This window comes from Solanum dulcamara, chromosome 4, assembly GCF_947179165.1.
Source record: "Solanum dulcamara chromosome 4, daSolDulc1.2, whole genome shotgun sequence".
Lineage (NCBI taxonomy): Eukaryota > Viridiplantae > Streptophyta > Magnoliopsida > Solanales > Solanaceae > Solanum > Solanum dulcamara.
This window is the reverse complement of record NC_077240.1, coordinates 80,337,388-80,365,382: the sequence shown is the minus strand read 5'-3', so window position 1 is coordinate 80,365,382 and position 27,995 is coordinate 80,337,388. Positions and strand designations below refer to the sequence as shown.

General features: G+C 35.6%; 2 pseudogenes; one reads left to right on the top strand and one right to left on the bottom strand.

Moving 5' to 3' along the window:
- Positions 1 to 6,451: 6,451 nt before the first annotated feature.
- LOC129884408 (uncharacterized) lies at positions 6,452 to 13,408 on the bottom strand (annotated as a pseudogene).
- A 37-nt stretch (positions 13,409 to 13,445) lies between these two features.
- Positions 13,446 to 27,853, top strand: LOC129884407 (receptor-like protein Cf-9; annotated as a pseudogene).
- The last annotated feature ends 142 nt before the right edge of the window (positions 27,854 to 27,995 follow it).

The window sequence follows — 27,995 nt, the reverse complement described above, 5'->3', positions numbered from 1 at the left end:
CTGAAAGTTTTCTCGTAGTGCAATCCATAGTTTTGAGAAAACCCACGAGCAACTAGACGAGTTTTAAACCTATCAATGGTACCATATGATTGTTTCAACTGGAATACCTATTTGCAAGTAACTGGATCACACTTTTCTGGTTTGGGTACCAATTCCCAAGTTTCATTCTTGTCTGAAGCGTCAATCTCTTCTTACATTGCTTTTTTGCCAATGTGGATAGCCTTTTGCTTCTACAGAACTTAATGATTCTTTTGTAGTTAATGCTCCTATAAAGAAACACATGGTCACATGATAATTTATAAGTTTGACCTCTAATCTTTGAGGTAGTCTGACTACTTTTCCAAAAGTGATTTTTGGTACCAAGTGGAGCTACGAGTCTCGAAATGGAATTTCGTCGATTCCATCAGCTCCGGAATGTGGAATTTGTTCTAGGAGAGTTGACGGAACTAGAATTGGAGCGGTAACGTTGATTTGAGGTACCAAGTTGGAAATTCTTGAATTTTTTATCATAGAGTTGACTTTGGTCAACATTTGAAGTTTCGATGCTCGGAATGGAATTACGAAAACTCCATTGGATTCGAGAGATTATTTTAGGCATAGGAGTAGTCTTGGTGGAATTTTTAGAAGTCCCGAGCTCGATTTGATATTTTTAGGCTTAAAGTTAGTCTAGCTGCGACTAATTGGATTTCGGGTCAAGGGGACCTCAAATTCAAATTTCGATGGCTCGATTAGGTCCACAATATCATTTCCAAGCTAATAGCATATTTGGTTTGTGTTCGGGAAGTACTAGTGAGTTTTGGATGAATTTTTAAGTTTCTTGGGTTTTGAGATTTTAAAGGCTTAAAATGTTCAAAGTGATTTTGGTACTAACCGGAGCTACGTGTCTCGAAATGGAATTCCGTCAATTCTATCAGCACCATAATGTGAAATTTGGCCTAGGAGAGTTGACGGAACTAGATTTCGAGCTGTAACGTGGATTTGACGTCCTAAGTTGGAACTTCTTGAAATCTTGACCATAGAGTTGACTTTGGTCAACATTTGGAGTTCCGATGTTTGGAAGGAATTATGAAAACTCCATTGGATTCAAGGGATGATTTTAGGCATAGGAGTGGTCTTGGTGGAATTTTTAGAAGTCCCGAGCTCGATTTGATATTTTTAGGCCTAAAGTTAGTCTAAGTTGCGACTAATTGGATTTCGGGTTAAGGGGACCTCGAATTCAAACTCTGATGGCTCCATTAGGTCCGAAATATCATTTCCAAGCTAGTAGCATATTTGGTTTGTGTTCGGGAAGTACCGGGTGAGTTTTGGATGAATTTTTAAGCTTCTTGGGTTTTGAGATTTTAAAGGCTTAAAGTGTTCAAAGTAATTTTTGGTACCAACCGAAGCTACGAGTCTCGGAATGGAATTCTGTAGATTCCATCAGCTCTGTAATGTGAAATTTGGTCTAGGAGAGTTGACGGAACTAGATTTCGAGCGGTAACGTGGATTTGACGTCCTAGTTGGAAATTCTTGAATTTTTTATCATAGAATTGACTTTGGTCAACATTTGGAGTTCCGATGCTCCGAATGGAATTCCGAAAACTCCATTGGATTCGAGGAATGATTTTAGGCATAGGAATAGTCTTGGTGGAATTTTTAGAAGTCCCTAGCTCGATTTGATATTTTTAGGCTTATAGTTAATCTAGTTGCGACTAATTGAATTTCAGATCAAGTGGACCTCGAATTTAAATTCTGATGGCTCCATTGAATCCGAAATATCATTTCCAAGCTGGTCGCATAATATTATTTCATTTTTAATTATATAATTATTCATATCAATATATATATACCCACAAAGCTCTAATTCTGAGGAAAAAGTATTTAAAGCATCAAAAATTAAAAAGATTTCTCTTACTTTAAGATTCTCCTAACAATATATAACTCCATAAGTTAAATTTTTCATATATTAATAATTAATTAATGTCATAAAATAATTTGAAGCTTTTATAATTTATGACATATTAAGTGGGTTTAGGAGATTAAGCACCAAATTAAAGCGCAAGTCCCTCCTCCAAAAGCACAACTCCTGCTTGTTCCATCCTTCCCTATATACATGAAGCATATACACAGGAAGTCCTTTGTGGTGATTCTTTGTGTCAGTTTCTCGAATTAATTTGATTTTGAAATTTTTGGAGTTGATTGCAAGTACAACAAATTTGAAGGTATTCCTGCAACTTGGAGGATTTCTATTGGAGTCTTGTCCAAGAAAGCCCCAGACCTCAAAACGAATACTAGCTAGGTTTGGATAAATTTCTTGATTTTGCATTTAAGAATGCGGCTGTGGAAGATACAATCAGATGTCCATGTCCTATATGTCGCTTTGGCAAGTGGAAAACTAGAGTGGAAGTGCAGGATCACTTGATTTACAAGTCATTCCCTCATAATTATGTTACTTGGAATCTTCATGGTGAGAAGAAGATATTAGAGTCTTCTGGAGATAGAGTTGTTACTCAAGAGACGTTTCACCCAGAAAATCCAATAGAAACAATGATTAATGATGCATTTGGGCAGTATAGGAAGCAAGCAGCTGATGTAGGGACATCTCAACCATTGGGTTCAACTGGAATATCAAATCAGGGACATAGGGAGGGTTCTGGTGACTTTCATGATTTTCTCAAAGATGGAAGTGAAACACTGTACGAGCCGAGCAAGTACACAAAGCTAGAGTTTTTAATAAAATTGTATCATATAAAGGTCAGTTGTCAATTAAGTGACAAGGCAATGACCATGATACTGGATTTGTTGCGAGATGCATTTGAAGATGCAAAATTACCTCCTCCTTTTTATGAGGCCAAAAAAACTATTAAGAAACTTGGCCTTGACTACACTAAGATTCCAGTATGTCCAAATAATTGTATGCTATTCTGGGAAGGTGATTCAGAATTGGAAGCATGTAAACATTGTGGTACATCTAAATGGAGTCCTAGAAAGAAAAAAAGCAAGCTGCAAAGGTTTTGCGTTACTTTCCACTGAAGCCAAGGTTGAAAAGGTTATTTATGTGTTGTAAGACTGCTGAGCATATGATATGGCATGCTTCGGAAAGTAACTCAGATGGGTTTATGAGGCATCCAAGAGATGGTGAGGCATGGAAGACATTTGATCGGACTCATTCTGGATTTGCTTCTGATCCTTGAAATGTTCGCTTGGGCCTTGCTAGCGATGGTTTCAATCCTCTTGGAACAATGAGTTCTACCTACAGTATTTGGCCAGTCTTCTTGATTTCGTACAATCTCCCTCCTTGGATGTGTATGAAACACACCTCCTTCCTTGGATGTGTATGAAACACACCTCCTTCATCTTATCAATGATCATTCCAGGCAAGCAAATGCCTGGAAATAATATAGATGTGTACTTACAACCACTTGTGAAGGAATTGCGTGAGTTATGGAATGATGGTGTTGAAGCATTTGACTCATCATTGAATGAAACTTTTAGAATGCATGCAGCTCTTATGTGGACAATTAGTGACTTTCCTGGATTAGGTATCTTATCTGGCTGGAACACACATACTGGTTTTGCCTGTCCAACTTGTAACTTCGACACTGGACCTTGTCGTCTTCGTCATAGTAAAAAGTGGTGTTTCATGGGTCATCGACGTTTTTTGAGAAGAAATCACAGGTTCAGATTCAACCGAGTACGCTTTAATGGAAGCACAGAGGAGCGGAATCCACCATTAAAATTATCAGAATCTGATATTTTGAGACAAATTGCTTAAGGGAGAGGAGCAGAGTTGGATGGTAAAAGGAAAAGATCTAGACGAGCAACTAAGCAATGGAACAAGAGAAGTATATTCTTTGAACTTCCTTAGTGGGAGTCTAACTTTGTGCGTCATAATCTAGATTTTATGCATATTGAAAAGAATATATGTGACAATATCATTCATGCACTGCTCGATGATAAATCAAAATCAAAAGATAATGCTAATGCCCGAAAGGATCTAAGAGAAATGGGTATAAGGCATGATCTTTGGCTGAAGGATAATGGATCATATAACCTTGCTGTTTTTTCACTTATGACTGATACCAAAAAGAAGGTGGACACCAAAAAGTTGTTTCTTACAACTTTGAAAAATATTAAAGTACCAGATGGGTACTCAAGTAACATTTCCATATGTGTTGATTTGGTACAAAAAAAAAATTGGGTTGAAAAGTCATGATAGTCATGTTCTTTTAGAGCAGTTACTACCATTGGCAACTCGTAATGTGTTGCCAGACCATGTAGTTACAGTTTTGGTGGAATTTTGCTCCTTTTTCAGAGCCTTATCTAGCAAAACTTTGAATCTTTCGGAGCTTGATATTCTTCAGGAGCGCATTATAATCACCCTTTGCCACCTAGAGATACTATTTCCTCCATCATTCTTTACGGTAATGGTTCATTTATCTATTCATCTAGTAGAGGAAGCAAAACTCGGAGGTCCAGTGCATTACCGAAACATGTATCCTGTTGAGAGGTAAAATATTAACATTTCTAATTTAAAGTTATGTGTTGTCTGGAAACATTAACATTTCTATTATGGTCTAGTCTGTACACTTACTGCATATTAATTCTCCAGGGAATTAGGTCACTGTAAGCCCTATGTACGGAACAAAACACAACCAGAGGGTTGTACAGCTGAGGGTCATATAGCTGAAGAGACTCTTACCTTTTGTTCTCGGTATATTGAGGATATTGAGACAAGGTTCAATAGACCTAGGCGGGTCGGTGATGAACCAAATGATAGTGAGCCTTCTGGAATGTCGTCTCTCTTCCCTCAATTAGGTAAGCCTGCATCAGCTTCGGAAAACTTCCCTTTAAATCCTATGCAGAAACTACAAGCTCATCGATATGTGCTTCTAAATTGTGCAATAGTCACACCATTTGTGGAGTGAGTAACTCTTACAAACTTTATATTCTTTGTCTTTGTAATGTTTGAAGTAGGCTAATCATACTCTTTAACATTAACTTGATTATTTCATATAGCGAATTTAGAGAACACATAAAGAGGAGTTCAAGAGGAAGAAGACCTTCACCTACAGAGATAGAGAGGAGAGTTAATTAAGAGTTTGTTGATTGGTTTCAAAAGCAGGTGAGTAAGCAATCATTATTGTTTATATTTGATTTTAATGAACAAATTTGACTAAGTCAATTTTATTTGATTTAGATTATGAATCAAGACACAATAGATACAATGTCTATCGATCTAATGTTTTTAGCGCGAGGTCCATCTGTAAATGCAAGAAGATTTACTGCATATAACATCAATGGGTCCAAATTTCGAACTTTGGCTCGAGAAGAAGGTTTGAAAACACAGAATAGTGGAGTTTTCCTAACCTTCAAAAAATCATGTGTTGCAAGTAGTGTTGACGGAAATTTAAGGCAAGCAGAGTTACCATATTATGGGAAGTTAGAAGATATTATTGAGATTAATTATAATGGACGGTTCAAGGTTGTTCTTTTCAAATGTAAATGGGCTAATACTGCTATAGATAGAGGGTATCAAAAGGATCGTTGGAATTTTAATTGTGTTAATTTTGATAGATTGATTCATATTGGTGAACGTGAAGAACATGAGCCTTACATTGAAGCATCGCAAGCACTAACGGTGTACTATGTGGATGACATTGTCAATAAAGGGTGGAGTGTTGCTGTGCATCTAAAGCGAAGAGATTTGTACGATATGGGAGAAGTAATGGAAGACGAAGTATATGAGAATGAACCATACCAAGAGCAAGAACTCGACCAATTTTTTGCTGATGGTGATGAGTATGTACAGCTAGCTACAGATCATATAATTGATGATATAGTAGGCAAATGTTGCTACTAACCTAGCAACGGATGCAATGTCTGACTGAGTTTTATGATTTATGTTAATTTTGTTGTTCTTTTTGAAGTATATTTTGGTGCTATGTGTGATTTTTGAGCTGATTTGGAGTGAATTTGTTCAGGTTTATCATTTGATGAGCCTTCGATTTCAATAACTTAGTTGAAATGGAAGTTATCTTTTTTCCCCATAATCCGTCCCCTGTTCCTCAATTACTTAATAAGAGTCCCAGCTATAGTATTTCTCATGACTAATTTCTCACTATAGCTTCTGATATTTTTCAACATGGTGAGATATATGAGGTGAATGGTGAGCAGGTTGCTGTAATTTATTATGTTAGTGAAAAGCAAACCATGGAAGAGGAGAAAGACGATAAATCAAAGAAGCTCAGGATGTGAAACCATCAATGTACTAGATTCCTGGTATGTATTATTCATCTGTGTTGCAGTGAAATTGATGATAAAATCACCTTCTTACTAGATTTCTGGTATGTATTATTCATTAGCTGTTCTTGAATTTCAAAGACCAAAGAGTAATTGCAATAGTATTAGTTTTTCTTAAGTCCATGTAGTTGTAGTTGGTGTAACTTCAAGTTCCATAACTAATTTATCACTATAGCTGAGAGGAGGAAAAGGTTTCTTTTCCACTTTTAGCAACCAATTTATCTACGTAGCCTGCAATCATGTTGGCTTCCTTGTAGCAGTGACCAAAGTCGACAGAAACATTCCTGATTCTAGTATCAATGTCATAAATAATGCTTTTCAATTTCAAATTTGTAGTGTCTTTCATATTGAGCATGTTTGCGATCACCAAAGAATCCATCTCCGTAGTGCATTTGTCGAAGTCCTTCTCTTCACACCATTTACAGAAAATCTAGCACCTGCTGCTTCAGAATAGTTATTGCTGCCACATGTGACTGGTTTAGATAAAGCCATGATGAAGTTCCCATTACTATCTCTGAATACACCTCATATCCCTGCCTTTCCTTTTTCTTTGGTGTAACTACCATCAACATTCAGTTTGTAATCACAGGGTGTAGGTTTCTGCCATGTAATTTGTTTAATAGTTACCACAGGTTGAAGCCTCTCACATGTGATATATATTAGTCTAGTTTGCTCTGATATTGCAAGTCGGATACACTGCGTTTCATAACAGCCGTGTTCCAGATAACTTGGTATTCCATTTTCCTGTGAGAATCTTGTTCTAATCCCAACCTACATGCTGTCCACTACTTCCATATTTTCCAGCAAATAAAGATAGGTGAAGTTTGAAGAATTGTCTTGTGCACACTATTTTTGGTATTCTGCTTCCACCAGTTCTGCAACACTTCATGGCTTGATTGATGAATAATACCAAGTGAAGCCTAGATGTATATCCAAATTTGGTTAGTTGCTTCCTCTTGAGTAAAAGTGTGTTGAATAGAGTCTATAACAAGATTAGCTCAACAATAGAAGTTAGCAGAAGAGTGGATCCCATATCTTGATATTGCTTCATTGAAAAAGAGCTTCCCGTGATGAAGTCTCCAGGCTAGAAAAGAGATATTGAAAGGAACTGATTTATGCCATAACTTGTTTAGGAAATTATCCCTCTGTCAGGTATTCTCGATAAGATACCAAGCTGTTTCGTTAGAGTAATAATCATCATCTGTACATTTCCAAATAGCCTCATCCTCTTGTTCAGCTGGTATAATGTTAATGTTCATCACTTCTTGTGCAATACTGAAAGGTAAAATATAAGATAGAGTTCTCTCATCCCATTTTTCATTCAACATAAAGTCTTTGACACATAGTTTAGCAAGCAGTCATCACAAGAAACAGTAGGAAAAAGAGCCAATGGACCATTGTTTGTCTAACTATCCCACCAAAAGTTGCAATTACCATTATTGATATTCCACTTTATATGTTCTTCTGCAGCTCCTCTCTCTCTTTTTGTGCTTTCTCCTGTATAATCCAGTGCGTTATTATGTCAGAAACAGTGCCACTAAAAGGTTCAAAGGTTTGAATATTTAGACAAAGAACACAAAGGTTTTAACCTCGATGAAATGGGAAGACGAGAAACTATTTTGGAATTGTTAAGAGATAAGATTCATAAATGGAAGAAAGCTAGTCGACTCGCTCTCTAAAGTTGAACTAACAAATAGGTTTTCAGAGTTATTATAGACAGGAAGGTTTGTGGAGTATATCAGTGTGACACCCCGGAAAATTTTTCGCAAATAATCAAACATTTCTTCACGTGTGGGTAGACTCGGGCCGGAGGACTTGTAATTCTACATGTGATTTAGGATTAATTCCTAAGTATTTGAAGTGTGATAGATGTGTTTAGGGGTCATAAGGGATCTCTAACACCAAGTCGAGCCCAAAAAAACTCCAATCGATTAAGTTTTCGGACGAGTTAGTATAAGGGTCAACTTCAAACGACCATATCTCCTAGGATTTAAAGAACTGGGTGGCCCACGACCTACCAAATTAAAGGTCTTTGAGTCTTCTTTCCAACGCCACCAAGATTGCAATTTTTGGAGTTCGGAGTCAAAGGTTATGTCCATTTTACTACGAACTAGCACTGCAGGAATATTCAGGCCTAGGCGAAATATAGGCTTGGCGCCCCAGTGGCGCGACGCGCCACTATAGCGCCAGAAAACAGCCTCAGTAGTTTGATCCTTGGCGCGACGCGCCACTATTAGATGTGCAGGGTTTTAGGCCTATTTTGGCTTGGCGCTGCAGTGGCGCGACGCGCCACTATAGCGCCAGCAAGACTTTTGCCCAAATTTTCAGATTTTTGGAAGAGGGGCAACTTGGACTTTTTCCAAATTATATATACACCATCCTTGAGCATTTTGGACCATTATTTTCAGCTCCTCTCTCTCTCTCTAAAAAGCCCTAAATATTTTCCCTCTCTTCTTCTTCTTCTTCTCCAAATCCATCTCCAACAAAGGGTGCCTTCAAGAGTTTCAAGGATTCAAGCCTTCCATTGAAGACCTAACATCAAGTTCCTTCAAAGTCTTCAAACAAGGTATGTAAGGCTAACCTAAAATATGGATTTAGTTCTTCCATATGCCCATATATGTGTTGGATAGAAGTTGTGAAAGAGTTGAACCTTCTAAGAAGGTTTTCTTGAAAGTTTTCCTAAACTATGGAATGTTTTTAAGTACTATTAGTTGATTGATGTTTTTAATGACTTGAGTTACTAAATAGTTATCTTTCATATTTTTGGCTACAAATGTATCTTTGTATATAGATTTATAGGTATTGACGATATTCTTGAGTTGAGTTTTGTTGAGAGTATGGGTCCATGTTTCATTCACATGAACTCAAGATGAGATTTCTTGTCATAAATGTCTTGAGGTTGAGATGGATAGTTGTGTGTATATATATGTATTGATTGGAAGGAAAAGAATGAATTGACTAGTTAAGAATGTCCCTTTGCTTCTATAAAATGAACATAGGACAAAAATAAGGATTTTGGAGTAGATGTTTGATGATTGATGTGATGATGATACTTGACAATGATGTGATGATAATGTTTGATGATGATGTAAATGATAATATATGATGATGATGTGATGATGATGTTTTGGTGACGATGTGAGTGATGATGTGAATGGTGCTTATTTAATATATGTAGAATGGTTGACGAAGAGGTATATTGATGAGGATGTTATGTGATGAAGTGAATTGGAGTCTAATGTGAGTTTGTGGTATGTGATGTGCATAATTTGAGTTGAGTGGAGTCTTAGGAATGTTTTGAAAATAAATAATCTTTTGAGGAGGAGCTTTAAATAAATTATTTGTGAATCTTTTTGCATAAACTATTTATACACTATTTTGAGTCTAAAGAATTATTAGTTTTATCTTTGATTTAGAAAAGAGTTTAAGTATGAGAAGCCTTTAAATGAGTTGAGTATTTTTACATTAAAGTGTCTATTTTGAGTTTGAGTTGAGGAGTTGAAATTATATTTTTATGTACATAATATTTTCTGTAATCATTGAGTTGAGATTGTATAAATTTTTAAAGAGAAGAGTTTGATGATTTGAGAGGAGTCGATTTGAAAGAAGGTCCAATTAGACTCGTCATTATGAGCTAATTGAGTTGAAATGAGAACCGAGTTGATGAGGTGGCAATGTTCCACATGAAACTAGCCGTGAGGGCTTGTTTGAGATGATTGGAGGAGTTTTTTGAGCATGGAGTCATGGGAGGAGTATCGAGCACCGAATTGGGCAAGAGTATAGTCCATACTCGAACCCAATACCTGTGTTGCCAAACGTAGGGGGGATTGAACCATTAAAATCGGATGCTTCCCCGAGAGTTTTTGTCCTGACATTATAGGACCTGGTTGGATTGGATCCATGAGTGTTCGTCGTTCATGCACTGGCAAGGTATGAACGGGCGTGGCAACGACGTCGTTTCGTTGTACCTTCACTGGCTCATAAGTGTTGGTTGTCGGTTAAGAGAAACTCCCATTTAGGTCTTGATAGTACTCTGAGTCAGTTGAGTTGAGTGAGTTGCTCTATCCTTATGAGTTAGTCCTATCTAAACTATTTCTTGTTAGACTTAGGACACTTGAGTGAGTTGCTACATATTTATTGAGTTGAGTCCTTTGAGTTGAATTGTAAAACATTGCATAATTTAATTTGCATATTTACTGAGTTGAGTCCTTTGAGCTGATTGTTGAGTTGAATGTTGAGTAGATTGTATATGGTCGGATTGGAGTAGATGGATTGTGATTGGATTGAATAGAATGGTATGTGACTAGAGTGGATTTGATTATTGAGTTGATTGTTGAGTTGAGTGTATATAATCGGATTGTACATGATTGAAAGGGATCGAATTGTAAATGATTTGATTGTACTGTATTGTGTATGATTGGATTGGATCGTATGGTATATGATTGGTCTTTGTCAAAAAAAATGTATTATTACTTTAGACTTATAATGCCTTGTTGAGTCTCTCTTATCTTTTCAATTTGAGATATTTGGACCGCTGCTATTCTTCCTTGAAGTATGTTCCATTCTGCCATATTACATACCAGTACATTCCACGTACTGACGTCTATTTGGACCTGCATCGTTTCATGATGCAGAGACAGGTTTAAGAGATCGTCAATAAGAGCATCATTGGGGATCTATTCGCACTCAGCGTATTGGTGAGTCCTCCCCTACATTCGGAGGACACCGTCTGTGTATTCTTGCATTGAGTTAGCCCTTTTCATTTTGATTTGAGGTAGCCATGAACATGTCATTGGCACCAATTAGATAGTAGTGATAGAGGCTTCATAGACTAGATAGTGATGAGTCGATTGAGTTATTCTTGTCAAACTATTTTTAAATGAGAAATATTTTAGTTGATTTGTCGGCCCATGGCCTTTATTCTTTGAGTTGGATGGGTGATTTGAGTTGCCCGCTAAATTATTCTTTATTTTTTAAAAAATTTTCCGCTGAATGAATGAATGAACGGATGTGTGATCAGGCTATGTGGTTCGCTTGGGAGCCAGAAATGGTTTCTGAGTGCCGGTTACGTCTAGGGTACCCTCCCGGGGCGTGACAATCAGGTTCACAGGCCCATGCCTAATCTTTTACAAGAGAAAAACTGCTACTAAAGTACGATTAAAACAAAGAAGAGTAAAACTTCCCCTGCTTCCTTCCTCATCCGAACTAAAAGATTAAAATACTTATCTTTTAGCAGTAAAGAACATGTTATATCTTTCATTTAAGTTCTAATCAAAGATATAATCACAAAAAGGAGAAGTACACACTCAGAGAATATACTGGTAAGTAAATATCAACAATGGGTCAAGAGCCAACAACCACCCCCAAGAGACACTTCTTTTATCCTTGCCTCCATAAGAGCAGCTTGCTTTTCTTTTTCAAGTTGAATTTCAACATCTTCAAACAGTTTTTGACCTCCTTCTATTCGTCTCTCTATTTACAGTTTAATTTCCTCTGAACTTAACTTTTCCTCGACGCTTTTCCTTATTTCTTCCTCTAATCTCTTTGCAGTTTCCTCTTCTAATTGCTTGAGTTCTGCCTCTAGCTATAGCCTGGTAGTGGTTTCATGTGTTTAAAGTTAAAGGCACAATTAATTATAGGTATATTGCAGTCTGATTCTAGAAGGGCTAAAAGTGTGTTTCTACTATTTATCTTTTGTGTTGCACGTGCAGATTAGACCTCCATGCCCATGGAGACACTATTTTCAGAAAACACATCGTCTCATCTTTGTGGTTGACAGAAATGACAGTGATCATGTTGTCGAGGCAAGGGACGAGCTTCATAGGGTGTTAAATGAGGTAATTTTGATATTACTATAGTTTTTTTTGTGTGTTAAAGACGATATATATTAAACAACCTAACTATTACATCCAAGGGCGTGTGCCCCAAGTCCCGAAGGACAAGCTGAAAAGGTAGTGATACTAGTAGGAGCAGTAGAAGTTGTAGCAGCAACAATATTTCTTCTTGACCTATTCAAAAACTACGCAGGTAAGTACTTTCCGCTTTATCAGCTCGGAGTCCCTCAAGTGTGCATTCTGGATCATGATCAAAAATTTCCAAGTGATAATACATGAGTAGGTTGTGGGGATTGAGTGCCCATGCACGCTAACTTGTCAGCCAAAAAGTTATAACACTAATTAGTCATAGCAAAAATGAGCATGTCTATGCATTGCTTGCAGAAGTAATGAAGTCACCTGATTTTTATCTCTTGAACGTTTTTGTCTGAGATCGAGTATAACATCGTATAATTCTTCAGGTCAAACACCTTATATATGCTGTCAAAAGTAAAAGAATTGTATAAGTACATCAAACAAATTACCAAAATTGATCATGTCGTACAGGAAGACTTCAGTACCAAAATTTTACCTATCCTGGGCAGAGTAAGAACTTTTCCATTCACGTCATCAAACTCCACAAAATCAGGCCATTTTAATGATTCAGACTCCAATAGAGCAAATCCAGCATCTGGTTTACCCCTCCTTATGTATCTAATATCATTGACACATATATTGTATTAGAACACAATAAAAAGTTAGCAGAATGTGATCAAACAATAATATTAAAATCTCATACTCAATCCTTGTTGTTCTGCATTTCAAGGAACTGAAATTATCTGAAGCATAGACTGAAACGGTGATTAATGAATCATTGTTTTTATTGTAAAACAAGCTTCGTATGACTTCATCTGGACTGACATTCAGAAAGCATATCCTCCTGTTTGGGAAGACGAGAAACTATTTTGGAATTGTTATGAGATAAGATTCATAAATGGAAGAAAGCTAGTCGACTCGCTCTCTAAAGTTGAAGTAACAAGTAGGTTTTCAGTTTTCTTATAAAAGGAGTTAAAGTTTTAGTATAAAATATCAAAACCTAAGATGTGACAACTGCTTTGGTTAATTGGTGATTGTCAAGTTAGGATCTGATACCTGGTAGTGATTTCATGTGTTTAAAGTTAAAGGCACAATTATAGGTATAGTGCAGTCTGATTCTGGAAGGGCTAAAAGTGTGTTTCTACTATTTATATTTTGTGTTGCACTTGCAGATTAGACCTCCATGCCCATGGAGACACAGAAATGACAGTGACCATGTCGTTGAGGCAAGGGACGAGCTTCATAGGGTGTTAAATGAGGTAATTTTGATATTACTATAGTTTTTTTTTTTTGTGTTAAAGACGATATATATTAAACAACCTAACTATTACATCCAAGGGTGTGTGCCCCAAGTCCCGAAGGACAAGCTGAAAAGGTAGTGATACTAGTAGGAACATAGAAGTAGTAGCAGCAACAATATTTCTTCTTGACCTATTCAAAAACTACGCAGGTAAGTACTTTCCGCTTTATCAGCTCGGAGTCCCTCAAGTGTGCACTCTGGATCATGATCAAAAACTTCCAAGTGATAATACATGAGTAGGTTGTGGGGATTAGGTGCCCATGCACGCTAACTTGTCAGCCAAAAAGTTCAACTCCCTATATACATGGTGAACTGGTGGATTATCCTGTGAAGTTACAAGCACCTCCAATCATTAATAAGATGTGAGTAAAGCTCATTTGGTGTTGTAATCATCTGTATAACATCTAAAGAGTCTGTTTCAATTTGTAATGACCATAGATGGTAAGACTTGGCCAAAATAAGTCCTTGCAGAACATGCATTTCAACAAAGTTATGGGTTCTTTAATTTTGAAATTGTTCCAGCAAAGCCAAGAATCCAATCACTCTAAACTGTGTTTGTTCAGTCTATTTTGTTGGTCCAACCAGTCATGTGTGAATAATTCTACTCCTTTCTTAGATTTTGTTAGCTCTTTAACTCTAGACCACCCATAATCATGTTTTAAGTCTCCTCTAGATTATTTGATTTTGTGGCTAGCTCCAGGGTCTAACTTTTTATCACGTAATGGAGCTAGCATATCTACTTTTGTGCTCTTTGAATCTTCTTGATGCCGACAATGAACAACTTCATCAAAATGTATAATTAAATTTTAAATAGAAAGTAATTTTTCAGTAGCAACAACATTGTGGCGGATATAAGCTGCCACTAATTATTTATTTTAATTTATTTGTTCCTATAATTAAATTTCACATGGAAAGTAATTTTCAACAGTAAAAATATTGTGGCAAAAGGAAACTGCCACTAATTATTATTTTTAAAATATTAAAATCATTTTTTAAAAAAAGAATTGGAATTATATTGTGGAGTTTAATAGACTCCCACAGTATATTTTTCTTGCAACATTGTGATCATATTATGGGGGTTTATAAACTCCCGTAGTTTTTTTTTTGAAACATTAATATCATATTACGAGGGTTCTAAACTGTCACTCATTATTTTTAAAAACCCCCACAAATTCAAAAAAACATTTTATGGCGTGCGTTATGGAGGTTTAAAAGCTAATTGTGGTACTTTTGAAAACCTCCACAATTCTTTTTGTCGCAGTCAAAAACCGTCACAACTTGACAAAAAATCCGCCACAATATAGCAGTTTTTTGGTAGTACACTACTCAAAAATTAAAAGAATGAAGCATGATACTCATTTATCAAGACTATGTTCATAATAAGACGGAAAAATTAAATAGGTACATCAAATCAATTTCTCACGTGTTTTCGTATTACAATAACCTCAAGACAAGGAAAAAGTTGTAGTATAGGCGAAGAAGAAAGAGATTTGAGAAGTAGACTATTTTTATTGGACTTTAAAAATAAAGTTGTATTTGTATTTATCTATTTTATCATATCAAGAGAATAATAAAAAATGAATTTTAATTTTACTTTTAGTTATGGGATGACATGTCACATTATTCTATTTTTAAACAATTTTTTAAAGTTATTTTAAACCATCCATATTTTATAACTAATAAAAAAATTACTTTTCCATATTGTTAAAATAATAATAATAATTTATTGTTATTAAACGTCATATCATATTTCTAAACACCGTTTACTTTTAATAAATTTACTTTTATTTATTTATTAAATTAAAAATAAAGTTGCATTTATATTTATCTTTTTTATCATATCAAGAGAATAATAAAAAGTGAATTATATTTTTACTTTTAGTTATGGGATAACATGTCACATTATTCTATTTTTAAACAATTTTTTAAAGCTATTTTAAACCATCCATATTTTATAACTAATAAAAAAAATTACTTTTCCATATTGTTAAAAAAAAATATTGTTATTAAACGTCATATCATATTTTTCACTCCGTTTACTTTTAATAAATTTACTTTTATTTATTTATTATATTAAAAATAAAGTTGCATATGTATTTATCTATTTTATCATTTCAAGAGAATAATAACAAATGAATTTTATTTTTACTTTTAGTTATCAAAAATGGGAAATAATTTAGAATGAATAGTTAATACTAAAAGTAAAAAAAAAATTCATTTTTATCATTCTCTTGATATGATAATATAGATAAGTACTTATGCAACTTTATTTTTAATAAAATAAATAAATAAAATTAAATTGAGTTTAAAATGTGATATGACATTTTAATAACAATAATTTTTTTAACAATACAGAAAAATAATAAATTTTTAGTTGGTTATAATATTTGGATGGTTTAAAGGAGTTAAAAAAAGGAATAATGTGACATATCATCCCATTAGGAAATAGAAAGATGTATTTACTGCTTGAAGTATATTTTTGGAAAAATATGAATATTTGGATGATATTACAGTTCTACAAGAAACAAATGTGATATTTCAAGGCATTTTTCCAAACATGGTGTAACACCCTGGATATTTTTCCGCAAAGACTCGAACATTTCTTCACGTGTGTGTAGACTCGAACCGAAGGACTTGTAATTTTACATATGAGTTAGGATTAATTCCGAATTATTTGAAGTGTGTTAGATGTGTTTGGGGGTCATAAGACATCTCTAACACCGAATCGAGTCCAAAGAATTAGTCTCGGCTAAGTTTTCGAATGAGTTAGTATAAGGGTAAACTTCAAACGAGCATATCTCCTAGAATACAATGAAATGGGTGGCCCACGACCTACCAAATTAAAGATCTTTGAGTCTTCTTTCCAACTCAACTAAGATTGCAATTTTTGGAGTTTGGAGTCAAAAATTATGACCATTTTACTAAAGCCTAGTATTGCAGGAATTTCAGGCCTGGGCGACCACTGCAGGAATTTAGGCTTGGAGCTCCAGTGGCGTCCGGCGCCACTATAGCGCCAGAAAACAGCCTCAATAGTTTGGTCCTTGGCGCGATGCGCCACTATTAGGTTTGCAGGGTTTTAAGCTCATTTTGGCTTGGCGCTATTTTCCAGATTTTGAAGAAGGTCAAATTAGACTTTTTACCTAATTATATATACCCTCACTTGAAATGTTTTAGGATCATTTTTCAGTCTCCTCACCTCCCAAAAACTCTAACCTTCATCCCCTCTTCTCTCTCAAATCACCTCCAACAAGATTTGCCCTCAAAAGCTCAAGGATTCAAGCTTCCTATTGAAGACCCAACAACAAGGTTTCTTCAAAATCTACTCTAAGGTATGTAAGGCTAACCTAAAATATGGATTGAGTTCTTCCATATGCCCCATAGATGTATTGGATAAAGATGGTGAAAGACTTGAACCTTCTATGAAGGTTTCTTGCAATATTTGCTAAACTCTAGAATATTTTTATGTACTAGAAATTGATTGGTGATTTTCATGACTTAAATTCTTGAATAATTATCTTTCATATTTATTTCACAAACCGTAGTTGCATATTGACAACAATAAATTTTTGAATATAAATTGATATGTAGTGATGGTGTTCTTGAGTTGAGTTTTGTTGAGAGTATGGGTACATGTATTCATTCACATGAACCCAAGATGAGATTTCTTTTGTCATAATTGTCTTGAGGTTGAGATTGATGGTTTTTGTGTATATATGTATTGATTGGAAACGAAAATAATGAATTAGGATAGTTGTGAATGTGAATGGCATAAAAAGAAATGAAATATTGGTAGAGCTAGAATGTCACTTTTGTTTCTATAAATTAAACATAGAATTAAATAAGGATTTTGAAGTAGATGTTTGACGATGATGTGATGATGATGTGAATGATGATGTTTGATGATGGGTGAATGATTATGTGAATGGTGGTTATTCAACATAGGTAAAATGATGGATGAAGAGGTATGTTGATGATGATGCTTGAGATGAAATGGATTGGAGTCTAATGTGACTATATGATATGTGACTTGCATAATTTGATTTGATTTGAGTCATATGAGTATAAATTATGGTTTGAGAAGGAGTTTTAAGTAAATGATTTGTGAGCATTTTTGCATAAACTATTATTACACTATTCTGGGTTTAAAGAATGATTATTTTCATCTTCGATTTAAAAAAAGTTTAAGCATGAGTTGATTTTGAGAGTCTTTTAATTATTTTGAACATTAGTATTTTGAGTATAAACGAGTTGAGCATTTTTACATAAAAATGTCTATTTTGAGTTTGAGTTGAGGAGTTGAAGTTATGTTTTAAAGACATCTAATATTTTCTGCATTCATTGAGTTGAGATGGTATCAAATCTTTAAAATAAGATTTTGATGATTGAGATGAGTTGATTTGAAAGAAGGTCCAATGAGGCCACATTTGATTGAGTTTTGAAAAGAGTCCAATGAGACTAAATGAGTTGATTTGAAAGAGTCCGATGAGACTAAATGAGTATTTTGAGTATTTTGCTCACCTGATAGATATGAGCATATTGAGTCTTGGTAGGAGTATTGACCACCGAATTGGATAAGAGTATAGTCCATACTCGAACCAATAAACTACGTCGCCAAACGTAGAAGAGGATTGAACCGTTAAAGTCAGATGCTTCCCAAATTATTGTCCTGACATGATAGGACTTGGTTGTATTGGATCCATGATTGGTTGATTCATTCATACCTTGGAAAAGTATGAACGGATGTGGCAACAATATTGGCTTGGTGTACTATCACTCGCTCATATGGTGATAGTTATCGGTTAGAGAAACTCCCAATTGAATGGATTGTGCTTGATATAATTGGTTTGATTTTGATTGTAGATGATTGAGTTGAATTGTAAAACATTGCATAATTTAATTTGCATATTTATTCAGTTGAGTCCTTTGAGTTGATTGTTTATGATCGGATTGGGTTAGATGCATTATGATTGGATGGTACATGATTGGGTTGGATGTGTGATTGGATTGGATTAGATGATATGTAATTGACTTAGAGTTGATGGTATGTGATGGATTGGATTAAATGATATATGATTGGATAGTGTTTGATTGGATTGGATCGGATTGTATATAATTGGATTAGATCGGATTATATATGATTGGATTAAGCCGATTGTATATGATTGGATTGGATCGGATGATATATGATTGGATTGGATTGAATGATTTGATTGAATTGTATCGTACATGATTAGATTGGATTGGATGGTTTATGATTGGTCTCTGTCTAAACTGTGTTCTTACTTTTAGACTTATGACACTTTGATTGAGTCTCTCTTATCTTTCTGCTTTGAGATATTTGAACCGATGTTATTCTTCCTTGAGGTATGTTTCATTCTGTCATATTACATACTCGTACATTCCATGTACTGACGTCCATTTGGACCTGCATCATTTCATGATGCAGAGACAGGTTTAAGAGATCGTCAATAGGAGCACCACTGAGGATCTATTCACACTCAGCGTATTGGTGAGTCCTCCCCTACATTCGGAGGACACCGCTTATGTTATTCTTGCATCGAGTTAGCCCTTTTCGTTTTGATTTGAGGTAGCCATGAACATGTCATTGGCACCAATCAGATAGTAGTGATAGAGGCTTCATAGACTAGATAGTGATGGGTCAATTGAATATTTTATTTCCTTGAATTATTCTTGTCAAACTATTTTAATGACAAAGATTAAAGTTTGATTTGTTGGCCCATGGCCTTTGTTTCTTGAGTTAGATTGTTGATTTGGGATTTGTACACCAAATATTCTCTTTATTTTAAGTCTTCCGCTGATTGAATGAATGAACGAATGTGTGATCAGGCTATGTGGTTCGCTTGGGAGCCAGAAATGGTTTCTGAGTGTCGGTCACGTCTAGGGTACCCTCTGGGGCGTGACACATGAGTGATTGCTTGGGTAAATTACTCAAATAATCTCAGAATAACTTATCAGATAATAACTAATCACAGTATAGCTTATCCCATCATAAAAGAAAAAAAGTTGGATTCTTGACTTGGAAGTCAAGGTCTATACACCAACCAACACAGTTATCCTAACCAATCAATTTCTTTTTGAATTTGAAATATATTTTTTCTCAAAGTCTGTGGTCTAAAGGTGTCTAGGATTTCTCCCAAGAGTACACCAAATATTACTTTTCTAATTAATCAAACTTTAAATTTTCAACTTTAAAAATGACTAGATGACCTTCGTGGAATATGTAATACACGTATCCTAACCAATTAGGTTTGTGTCTGGCTGGAACTGATCACTGTTTGCCTTAGGATGTATACAATGTAATTATTTTGGACTTGATGGGAAAAGAACAAAAGTTGGATTCTTGAATGGGAAGTCAAGGTCTATACACCAACCAACACGGTTATCCTATAACCAATCAATTTCGTTTTGAATTTTTTATTTGAAATGTCTTTTCTCAAAGTCTGAACACCAAATATTACTTTTATTCTGATTAATCAAACTTTTGAATTTTCTACTTGAAAGGTTTTTAATCTATGAAATAACAATTTCTTACTTGACTACATCAGATTTCATAGTCTTCACATATGGTGTGACATATTAGAGTGGTTATTTTTGACCAATTAAGTAACAATATAGGCATTTTTAGACCAAACTTTTCCGTTGATTATGTAATGTCTCTATCAAGGTCTATGCACCTAGTAATACTCTTATCCTAACCAATTAAGTTGTCTGGTGTGTCCTATTTTTAGACTAGGGGAACCAGTAGTAAATTTTTCTTTGCTTAATTTGTGTTATATATACCTCATCAATGTTATTGAATAGACACACAAAGCAAACATTTCTTGATTTCTCTATACCAACTTCATTAGTTTTGATCATTAATTTAGTGAAGAAATAGGTTGTGTAAAACTTGTATTTTTTATGCTATATACCTTTCTCTGTCAACTTGTTTTCTCCTCATCCTAACCTCATTTGTGCCCCAAAGATCAAGCTCTTGCCCTTCTACAATTCAAACACATGTTTACCATTAATCCTAATGCTTCTGATTATTGTTTCGACATAACATCATCATATCCAAGAACTCTTTTATGGAACAAGACCACAGATTATTGTTCATGGGATGGAGTTCATTGTGATGAGACTACGGGACAAGTGATTGAGCTTGATCTCGGTTGCAGCCAACTTCAAGGCAAGTTTCATTCCAATAGTAGCCTCTTTCAACTCTCAAATCTCGAAAGGCTTGATTTGTCTTATAATAATTTCACTGGATCGCCCATTTCACCTAAATTTGATGAGTTCTCTACCTTGACGCATCTTGATTTGTCAAGTTCAAGGTTTACGGGTGTAATCCCAGTAGAAATCTCTCATCTTTCTAAATTACATGTTCTTCGTATCGGGACTGAATACCCAAATGGGCTTAGTCTTGGGCCTCACAATTTTGGACCGCTCCTTAAGAACTTTACCCAATTAAGAGAGCTTCACCTTCGCAATGTGCACATTGTTAGAAAATGAGATTTTCTAGATAGTTTTTAGTCTAATACTGTTCTCTTTTAAATATTATGTTTGGTTTGTAAATAAAGGGTAATCCTTGTTTTATGGAATTTGTTTTGTAAGTGGTTGGATAGGTATAGACTCTACTTACTTTTTGAAAAAGCTTATATAGCTATATGTATTCAAGCCTTATGTAAGATGTCATATGAATAAAAGAACTGCTACTGAACCTTATTTTCATATAAGTTTTCAAATCCAACAGTGGTATCAAGAGCCCTTCTTCTTGAGGGTTCTGTGAAGGAAAGAAAGCTAATGTTTTCTCTAGTTCTTCTAGGGTGAGAGCTGAGCAGCAGTAACATGGCATCCAACAACTTCTTGGGTGCAGGCCCTACTATGTTTACAGGAGAAAATTATCACATATGGGTGATAAAGATGAAGGCTTATCTCAAAGCTCTTAGTCTATGGGAAACAATAGAAAGTGAAGATGATCCTCCTCCACTTGGACCAAATCCAACAGTTGCACAAATGAAGATTTATGAAGATTCAAAGTCAAGGAAACCAAAGGCTCTCACATGTCTTCATTCAGCACTTTCAGATGTGATTTTCACAAGAATAATGACTTGTGAAACACCTAAAGAAGCATGGGAGAAGCTAAAAGAGGAGTTCGATGGAAGTGACAGAGTGAAGGTTGTCAAACTCTTAACTCTCAAAAGAGAATTTGAGATGTTAAGGATGAAAGAAGGAGATACTGTGAAAGAGTATTCTGCCAAAATTGTGGAAATTGTAAACAAAATAAGGTTGGTTGGTGAAACCTTTCCAGATTCAAAGGTGGTGGAGAAGATGATGATAAGCTTACCAGTAAGGTTCGAGTCCAAGATTTCAGCAATAGAGGAATCTTTTGATTTGAAGACGTTATCGGTTGCAGAACTGATCAACAAGTTGCAAGCCCAAGAACAAAGATCAAGTATAAGAGATGGAGAAGTAGCAGAAGTGGCATTTCAGCCACAACATAAAGGTAAGCAGCCTATGAAGGACAATAGAAGGATGGAAGGAGATAAAGTAGCAAAGGGAAAACCATGGAAGGAATCTTCAAAGAAAGGAAAGTTTCCACCTTGCTGCCACTGTAAAAGAACCAATCATCAAGAAAAAGACTGCTGGTTCAAAGAAAAGCCATCCATTCAATGTAGATTCTGTAAAAAGATGGGTCATATTGAGAAAAATTGCAGGGTCAAGCAGAATTAGCCACAACAACATCATGCGCAACAGGCAAATTTTGTTGAAGAGTCGGAAAAGGAAGAAGAATGCTTGTTTATGGCTTCTCACGAAGAAAACACAAGCAACAAATCCTCATGGTTCATAGACAGTGGATGTACGAGTCATATGTCGGACAATGAGCTCTTGTTTCACACACTTGACAAGTCGTTCAAAGCTAAAGTTAGGATGGGAAATGATAAAACAGTCGATGCACATTGAAAGGGTTCAGTTGCCTTTCAAACTACACAAGGTACAAAGTTTATACATGATGTGTTGTATATTCCTTGTTTAGCATGTAACTTGTTAAGTGTGGCTCAAATGATGTCGAAAGGTTGTTCCTTAATTTTTAAGGGCAAACATTGTTTGGTTTTTAACTCAAAAGATAGTTTGATTGTTAAAGTAGAAATGGTGGATAAATCTTTTCCTTTAGATGGGAAGTTTGATAATGCAAATTTTGCAAGTATGGATGAGTCATGGTTGTGGCACAAAAGATATGGGCATTTTAACAATGCTACTTTAAAGTCTATGTATGAGAAAGGCTTGACTAAAGAGTTCCTTGAGATCTCACTATCTAAAGAAGTTTGTGAGGCATGTCAGATGGGTAAGGTACACACGAAATCATTTCCTAAAAGTTCTACCTGGAGGGCAACTGAAAAACTTGAATTAGTTCACACTGATGTGTGTGGGGACCTATGCAGACATCATCTTTAGGACAAAATAAATATTTTGTTCTCTTTATTGATGACTTAACAAGGATGACTTGGGTGTATTTTTTGAGTAACAAGTCCCAAGTATTTTCAGTTTTTAAGAAATTTAAAGCTTTTGTTGAAAGACAAAATGGTTGTAAGTTGAAGACTTTGAGATCGGACAATGGTGATGAATACACTTCAAATGAGTTCAATAAGTATTGTGAAGATATGGGGATTGATCACAAGTTGACAGTAAGTTATTCACCCGAACAAAATAGAGTCTCAGAGAGGAAGAACGAGACTGTTGTTGAAATGGCTAGATGTTTATTGCTTGAAAAGAAACTACGGCAAAGTTTTTGGGCAGAAGCTGTTTATACTTCAGTATATCTGTTAATAGGCCGCCAACTAAAGCTGTGGATAAAAAAAACTCCTATTGAGGCTTGGAGTGGAACAAAACCATCTGTCAAGCACTTAAAAATCTTTGGTTCGATTTGCTATTCTCATATTCCTTCAGTCAAAAGAAGCAAACTTGAACCGAAAGGTGAATTGGGGATCTTTATTGGTTATTCATCGCAAGCCAAAGGTTATAGAGTTTTCAGCTTGCAAAAAAAAAGTATTTCCATCATAAGAGATGTTGTAGTAGATGATCATGCTTATTGGAACTGGGATAAGGAGCAAATTGAGAAAGATAATGCAGATTTTCAGAACTTGCGTCCGCTGCCTGAAATCCAATCATTTGGCTCTGAAAATTTGGAAAAAAATAAAGAATCAGATGGGGAATCCTCACTTGATTCACCCATTTTGAAAACAAAGTCCCTCTCTGAGATATATGAAAGATGTAATGTTGCAATCTCGGAACCAAATAGCTATCAAGAAGCATCAAGACATGACGTTTGGATTGAAGCTATGAACGAGGAGATTGGTATGATAGAGAAGAATGACACTTGGAAGTTGGTTGATAAACCCAAAGACAAAAATGTAATAGGAGTGAAATGGATTTATCGAACCAAACTTAATCCAGATGGTTCAGTTTATAAATACAAGGCAAGGCTTGTTGTGAAAGGTTATGCGCAAGTTGCAGGTCTGGATTATGGAGACACATTTGCACCAGTTGCACGACATGATACAATAAGGCTTCTATTTGCTTTGGCAGCTCAATCAAATTGGAAGTTGTATCATTTGGATGTGAAATCAGCATTCTTAAATGGACAGGTGCAGGAGGAGATTTATATCAACCAACCAGAAGGATTTCAAGTTGCAGGAATGAAGGATAAAATCTACAAGCTACATAAGGCATTGTATGGGTTAAAGCAAGCTCCTCGAGCCTAGTACAGTAAGATTGATTCTCATCTTATTTATTGTGGCTTCAAGAGAAGTGAAAATGAAGCCACTTTATATGTGAAGAAGGCTAAAGGAGGAGATGTGCTTTTGGTGTCACTCTATGTTGATGATCTTCTGTTAACAGGAAGCAATGAAGCTATGATGAATCAATTCAAGCAAGAAATGGAGACCAAGTTTGAAATGTCAGATTTGGGTGAAATGAATTACTTTTTGGGAATGGAGATTCATCAAGCTACAGATAGAATATTCATTTCACAGAGAAAATATGCATGGGATATTCTTAAAAGATTCAAGATGGAGAGATGCAAGCCTGTATCGACCCCACTAGTTCAAAATGAAAAGATTTCGAAGTTTGAAGAAGGTGATTGGGGTGATCCTGTAGTATATAGAATTCTAATAGGTAGTTTGTTGTATTTGATAGCAACAAGACCTGATCTCATATTCGCAGCAAGTCTTCTGTCGAGATTTATGCATGCTCCAAGTCAAGTTCATCTTGGTGTCGCTAAGCGAACGTTGAGGTATATCAAAGGAACTGCTGATTTTGGTATTTGGTTTAAAAAGGAAGAGCAACAGATAGTGATTGGGCAGGAAGCATTGATGATATGAAAAGCACTTCTGGATATGCTTTTACACTTGGTTAAGGCATGTTCTCATGGAATTCAAAGAAGCAAGAGTTGGTAGCTCAATCTTCTGCAGAAACTGAATACATCGCCGCTGCTGGTGCAACTAATCAAGCTCTATGGTTAAGAAAGATTCTATGTGATCTGGAGAAAAATGACATTGAAGCTACTGTCATTAAGTTTGACAACAAGTCAGCAATATCCATGGCCAAAAATCTAGTGCAACATGGTCGTAGCAAGCATATAAATGTGAAGTTTCACGCTATCAGGCAAGCAGAGAAGGATGGCGAAGTTAAACTTGTTCATTGCAGCTCAGATCAGCAGATTGCAGACATCATGACCAAGGCTCTTCCTAAGGGGAAATTTGAAGTTCTAAGGGCTAAGCTGGGAGTATCTAAGAAAAATCTCAAGGAGGAGTGTTAGAAAATGAGATTTTCTAGATAGTTTTTAGTCTAATAGTGTTCTCTTTTAAATATTATGTTTGGTTTGTAAAGGAAGGGTAATCCTTGTTTTATGGAATTTGTTTTGTAAGTGGTTGGATAGGTATAGACCCTACTTACATTTTGAAAAAGCTTATATAGCTATATGTATTCAAGCCTTATGTAATATGTCATGTGAATAAAAGAACTGCTGTTGAACCTTATTTTCATATAAGTTTTCAAATCCAACAAACATCTCTTCCACCATTCTTTCAAATATCTCTTCACATTTAACATCTATAAGACTTTCAAACACACAGTTACGTGGGGTGTTGCCCGAAAGAGTTTTCCACCTCTCCGACTTAGAATCCCTTGATTTAGCATACAATCCCCAGCTCACTTGTAGGTTTCCTACAACCAAATGGAATAGCAGTGCATCACTCATGATGTTAGAACTCTGGGATGTGAATTTTACTGGTAGGATACCTGAATCATTCAGCCATCTAACTTCACTTCATGAGTTGGACATGAGTAATTGTAATCTCTCAGGGCCCACTCTTAAACCTCTATGGAATCTCACCAACATAGAGTTTTTGTTCCTTGAAGATAACCATCTTGAAGGACCAATTTCCCATTTCTCGAGATCTGGAAAGCTCAGGGAGTTAATGCTTAGAAATAACAGCTTCGATGGCCAACTTGAGTTCTTATCCTTCAACAGAAGCTGGACACAATTTGAAGCGCTAGAAATTTCGTCCAATTACCTAACTGGTCTACGTAAGTGGACTGCAAAACCTATATACACTCGACTTGTCATCAAACTACTTGGATGGGACTATACCTTCCTGGATATTCGCCCTTTCTTCACTAAGGAGGTTAGACTTGAGCAATGACACTTTCAGTGGAAAAATTCAGGAGTTCAAGTCCAAAATTTTGTTTGAAGTTTTTCTAAACCAAAATCAGCTGCAAGGTCCTATACCAAATTAACTCCTAAACCAGCCAAGCTTAGACATGCTTCTCCTTTCGCAAAACAATTTCAGTGGACAGATTGCTTCAGCTATCTGCACTCTGAAAACACTGGAAATACTAGATTTAAAATCTAATAATTTGGAGGGAACAATCCCACAGTTTGGGTGAGATGAGTGAAAACCTTTCGATTTTGGATTTGAGCAACAACAGCCTTAGTGGGACAATTAATACAACTTTTAGGATTGGAAACCATCTCCAGGTCATTAGGTTGCATGGGAATAAGCTCTCAGGGAAAGTCCCACATCGTTGATCAATTTCAAGTATTTGAGACTTCTTGATCTAGGTAACAATCAGTTGAATGACACATTTCCAAACTGGTTGGGAGACCTACCTTTTTTTGCAAATTTTAAGCTTGAGATCAAATAAGTTGTATGGTCCCATAAAATCTATAGGGAATAGAAACTTCTTTGCACAGCTTCAAATTATAGATCTATCATCCAATGGATTTAGTGGGAATTTACCAGAAAGTTTCTTTGGGAATTTGCAAGCCATGAAGATAATTGATGAGAATACAAGAACCCCACAGTATGTTTCTGATGTGTATGATCGTTATTATCAATATGTGATGACAACTACAACAAAGGGGCATGATTATGATTCCGTTCGAATTTTGTCTTCTAACATGATTATCGATTTCTCAAGGAACAGATTTGAAGGTCATATTCCAAACATTATTGGAGATCTTGTTGGACTTCGTACGTTGAACTTATCTCATAATGTCTTGGAAGGTCGAATACCAGCATCACTGCAGCATTTATCTGTACTTGAATCATTGGATCTCTCTTCCAACAAAATAGGCGGTGAAATTCCACCACAACTTGCATCTCTCACATTTCTTGAAGTTTTTAATCTCTCTCACAATCATCTTGTTGGATGCATCCCCAAAGGAAAACAATTTGATACGTTTGAGAATAGTTCATACCAAGGAAATGATGGGTTACATGGATTGCCACTCTCAAAACATTGTGGCAGTGATGATAGGGTAGCTCAAGCGACAACTCCAGCTGAGCTAGATCAAGAAGAAGAAGAAGATTCACCGGTGATCAGTTGGCAGGCGGTTCTAATGGGTTATGGTTGTGGACTTGTTATTGGATTGTCCGTAATATACATAATGTTGTCAACTCAATATCCAGCATGGTTTTCGAGGATGGTTGTACAATTGGAGCACAGAATTACTACGAGAATGAAAAAGCACAAGAAAAGATATTAGGTATTCAACTTGATCTTTATCCTCCAGAAGATTACTTTTTATATATCGATGTATTTTCTACCTTCTTCATCCTTAAAGCTCTTAATTTTAATTTTTTTCTTTTTTGAAAATTGCAGGATTCAAATCTACTGAGTTTTTGGAATGCTTTAAAAGCCTTTATATTTCATACTTTGTGGAATTTGCTTAAAGTGTTTGTTATCCTATGAATAAGACATGACTTTTCATCCATTGAGACTCAACCAGATTTTGTTTTCATTTGTCTATGGCATGTAAAAACAAATTCGACTGATAAACAGAAGTTGGACACAAACTTGAATCTTTAGATCATTCAATCAGACGATATGTGCCTCACTAAAAACATTTGCACTTAACTGTTTCACATTAACACAAACATAGAACATAAAGTTCAGGACACCATGGACAAAAGTTGCAGTCTTTTTTCATTGAAGCAGCA